The following is a 4967-nucleotide window of genomic DNA, read 5'->3' as shown; positions in this document are numbered from 1 at the left end:
TCCTCCTCCTTCTCCTTCTTCTTCTTCTTCTTCTTCTTCTTCTTCTCCTCCTCCTCCTCCTCCTCCTCCTCCTCCTCCTCCTTCTTCTTCTTCTTCTTCTTCTTCTTCTTCTTCTTCTTCTTCTTCTTCTTCTTCTTCTTCTTCTTCTTCTTTTTCTTCTTCTTCTTCGTCCATTAAGACCAAGCTTTATGTTGTGAAGATTGTATGGCCGTCTTTTCAGTAACAGGGGGTTAGAGGGAAGTAGGGAGGGATTTTCTGAAGTCATCAGTCGTAAGGGCTTGTTTACAATTGGTTGGCAGGGAGTTCAAAAGTCGGATGGTGGAGGGGAAGAACGAGTAAATATGATGGTTTGTTCTTGAGTGGGGGGGTTTCAAGATTAAATGCTGATTTTCTTGTGTGTGATTTTTGTTGTTGTTGTTGTTGTTCCGTTCCAAATGGCTAGTTCGAATTAATTTCGAGATTTCCGTTTTGTGGGAACGTTTCCATAGGAGATCGTTTATGAGCTGAGTTAGGCTCATAGTTTCCACTGACAAATTTGGACGCCCGACGTTGGACTTTTTCTAGCTCATTGATTTCTTGTGTTGTATGTGGGTCACACACTGAGCTACTATATTCCAGTATGGACCTGACATATGTTTCATAGTATTTCTTTTTCACAGATGGCAGTGAGTGGCGGATTTGTCTGTTGAGGAAGGCCATTGTATTTGCCTTAGTAGCTGTATTGGCAATATTCTTCTTCCACTTCATACGCGTACTACTTACTGTTCAGGGTCACGCCGAGGTATTTCGCATTCTCCACATATTGTAGGACTTCGTGATGGATTTCATAGTGGGAGTTGATTATGTTTTTCTTTTTGTTTGTCACCCTGAGGACATGAAATTTTTTGGGGTGAAATTCCATTTTCCATCTTGCCTCCCAGCACTGCAATTTATAAAGATCTTGCTGTAGTATGACAATATCGTCCCCGTTCTTTATTTCTCTGTACAGAAGGCGGTCATCTGCAAACAATTTCAATGTGGACCCCATATGTAATCCTCCTCCTTCGTCTGTTCCTCCTCTCCTTCCTCTTCTTCTTCTACTACTAGTATTACTACTATTACTACTACTACTACTACTACTACTACTACTACTACTACTACTACTACTACTACTACTACTACTACTACTACTGCTGCTGCTGCTGCTGCTGCTGTTGCTGCTGCTGCTACTACTAATAATTCTTCTTCTTCTTCCAAATGATCCCCAACCTAACAAACGTCTCTCCCCCTCCTCCTCCCTTCCCCTTCTTTCTCCTCATATCCTCATCTGACCTATCCATCACAATGTGATAGCTCATTTCTCTATCTCTCCCCCTCAGCCAACCCCCCCCCCCCCCCCCCCCCCCCCCCCCCCACCACACACTCTTTTTTTTCTTCACAAACGCTCACCCATAATCACAAGAAATGAAGTGAGTAGGAAAGTGCCAGAAGACAACAGAGAATAAAAATTTCGCGGCGGCGATGGAGGCTCGAAGCCGCGATCTTACTGGTACGACAACTCCACCTGGCCGGGGAGATTCTACCGTATAAGCTACCCACAACCCCCCAAAAAGTCGCTTCTAACCCTAGTCTTATTAGACCATTCTCTCTTTCCCCGACTTCTTGAGGTCACGGGTTCAAACACAAACGCCACGAAGTTAGTTGGCCAGCATTTAAGCTTGATAGCCAATATTCTCAACACAAACATATAACATAGAAACAATTGGGACATTGAGTATGCTCCGGTATTTGGGGTGAATTTTTAATTCAGAAAAGTGAGTGGAGCAGGCACTTATGTTGATAATAACAAGAAATGAAGTGAGTAGTAAAAATACCAGAAGACAACAGAGAATAAAAATTTCGCGGCGGCGATGGGGGCTCGAACCCGCGACCTTACTGGTACGACAACACACAATCACACCGCAGTGCGCCCACGGACACCCCTTCCCCGCATCACATAACAATCAAAATGAACACCTATGCCACAGATGTATTCTCCATCCAGAAGAACCCGAGGAAACGAATTGTGTGTAGAAACGGCCGTCTTGGACGAATGAGAGTTGATTTTACACTATATATATATATATATATATATATATATATATATATATATATATATATATATATATATATATATATATATATATATATTATATATATATATATATATATATAATAGTATTGTACAAGTTTTAAATTTATTTTTCAGGTTTGCAAAGCGGGAGAAATATGTGATCTTAATTGGGATGAATGCAGTAAGCACTTTTTCTATTTGTCCATTATCCTAATGTGTACCATAGTCTCAAATCGGTAACATTGTGTCAAGCTGATTTACATGCTGATTATTAGATTTATAGAAACAAAATCTGCGAATCAGTGATAATGCCAGATGTTTATTTCAGAAAAACGTGTCTCTATAATTTTTAAAGACAGAAAAATAAGTTTTAATACTTCTGATGGAGTTATTTTGAATTTTGTGGGTTTTCTCTTCTTCTTTTTTTTTAATATCAGGCCCACCTTGACATAATAACAGATTGCTGTTATTTCAAATTCTGATAAAATTCTCGAACTTGGCTCTAAATTTCAATCCACCCCCCCCCCCCCCCCAAAGTGTTGAAGTGATTTTTATACTAAAAATAATGTAATCCAGCTTTTATTCAAGACAGCAGCAGCCTCTTATGGTTTTCACACTACTATGTTATGCCGATCGACCCAATCAGCAAAGTCCGGTCCGCATTCGTGCACCGTCGCAAACCCGCCGGGTAGCATCGTCACAACACACCGTTCGACTAGATGCTCTGCCGTCTCAGGTTCTTGACCACAGCGGGTATCGATTCGCAGTCACCCAGTATCTCCTCTTAAAGGTATCAAAGCCTGACAACTTCTCACCAAGCTTCGAGGAGGTTACGTCCCCGCCCTCGAGAGGGATCGAATTCGTCCAAACCGACATCCATCTCGTATGTGCAGCTCTGTTCGTAGTCAGGGATTCTGCGTACAAGGGTTGCCTGGACTTATTTCGGCTCGAAACGGGGGCGCCGTCCATTATGCGCTTCAGAGGGGTATCTCCATTCCCTCTCTCTCAAGACAGCAGATTGCATTCCTTAAAGTGCCAAAAACTTTAATTTCACGTTTCTTGTATATTTTTTTTTCTTCTCAATATTCACGTTTTTTTTTTTTTTTTTTTCAACTGGTTCATCCCACATTAAAATCCTTGAGGTGATTGATCAACAACATGAAACATTCGAATGCAAACATCACATTACCCTGCCCCTTGGATAATTTTTATATGATCAAAATACTATGAAAAAAAAGAAGTCTTTAACTTTCCCAGCGTATGATTATGATGTTTTAGGCTATTCGAGATACTGAACTGTTTGACCTCTGTGGTTGTCAAACATTAGGTTGCGCATAGAGTTAAATTGGCGTACGCGAGGCACAATACAGAGCCAGTCTCGCGCCCGCGAGGCTAACTCCTTAGTCTGTCTCGCGTACGCTAATTTAACTCTAGAGTCTTTTTTGGCGATAGAGTCATTCTGGCGTGGTACACAGGGAGTCGTGTGGCGACTCGACTCTGATGACAGATCCTGGTTTTCGGCCTCGTCATTGTTCGATCGTTTAGGTTCGAGGAACGTAATCGTTAACTTTATATTGTAGCGTGTCAAAGTTTTGTCTTAACTCACTCAACCCCAACACCGACTACATCCGTAGTTTACCCTGGTTACTTTTATCCCATGTCTATTTATTACATTTTTCTGAAACAAAATTATAGGCGTAGTATCAAAGCTAATGTTTTGAGTTTTTTGAAAGTTGATGAATAAAAATGTCTATCTATATACATGCTCATTTTAATACATTTTTCCAAGTTTGAAAAGTAGCAAAAATCTCTAGGATTGAGTGAGTTAATGCCAGTGTATCTTCTTTTCTACTACATCTCCGCATATTTCATCATTTCCCGCCGCTTTTCCTGTTTGGATCTGATTAATTGCCCATTCTATTTCATATTTTAGTCGTGGTGTCATTTGTGTCAAAGTTCTCTCCTTGCTATTGTAAGTTTCACTACAATACTCTGCCCATCTCGGAGCAATTTTTTAAAAACTTTTTTTTTTTTTTTTGCAATTTCATTCAGGGTTTCAACATTTTTACCATTTTAGGGAGTAAAACACGATAATTATATTAAAACGTTTGAATAATTCTTATCCTCTCCATTTTTTTTCCTCAGCTCCTGAACCATCCAAAACCCGGGAGCAAAAATTTAAACAATACTGCCCAAAATGAAATACATACATGACAGAACTTTAGCCTTCAAGTTCAAGTGGTCTTTGTGTCTTAATTGTCATTAAAATAAATGTGATCTCGCATACTATTGGCATTTAACTTTCTTTTTTTTTATAAACGACCAGTTGTCTGGATAAATCTGTTGGTAGAGCACTCACTTCACACACACAGAAAAGGGACATAATAATATGTAATAATAATAATAATAATAATAATAATAATAATAATAATAATAATAATAATAATAATAATAACAATATGTAATAATAACAATAATAATAATAATAATAACAACAACAACAAACAACAATAATAATAATAATAATAATAATAATAATAATAATAATAATAATAATAATAATAATAATAATAATAATAATAATAATAATAATAATAATATGATTTTTTTATAGCGCCTTACCCCGTATATCAACAAGCTCAAAGCGTTAAACAGTACCGTGGCTACTTTCACTCAAACATACAACCACTCAAACATGCAATATGAAACAAAGCAATATAATTCTACACTGCTAAATATTAAAATGAAACGTTTTAAGATGTTTTTAAAAAGAAATCTGCATCATTATTGTCTCTGATATATCTTAGAAGGGAGTTTCGAAGGTGTCGAATATTCAAACGCATGCTCGCCAATCTTGGCTTCACAAGTGATTATC

General features: G+C 38.2%; 1 long non-coding RNA gene across 1 annotated transcript in view; it reads left to right on the top strand.

The window, feature by feature from the left end:
* The window catches only part of LOC144977859 (uncharacterized), a 7426-nt gene extending 3045 nt beyond the window's left edge, over positions 1–4381 (top strand). Inside the window, exons 3-4 of the long non-coding RNA XR_013646415.1 lie at positions 2228–2273; positions 4238–4381. This is a non-coding gene — a long non-coding RNA (uncharacterized LOC144977859). The remainder of the gene's footprint in view (positions 1–2227; positions 2274–4237) is intronic.
* Positions 4382–4967: the final 586 nt, after the last annotated feature.

The sequence above is a fragment of the Berghia stephanieae genome, chromosome 8 (genome assembly GCF_034508935.2).
Source record: "Berghia stephanieae isolate SIO BIC M18660-M18661 chromosome 8, UCSD_Bste_1.3, whole genome shotgun sequence".
NCBI lineage: Eukaryota > Metazoa > Mollusca > Gastropoda > Nudibranchia > Aeolidiidae > Berghia > Berghia stephanieae.
This window is presented reverse-complemented; position numbering and strand designations above follow the sequence as displayed.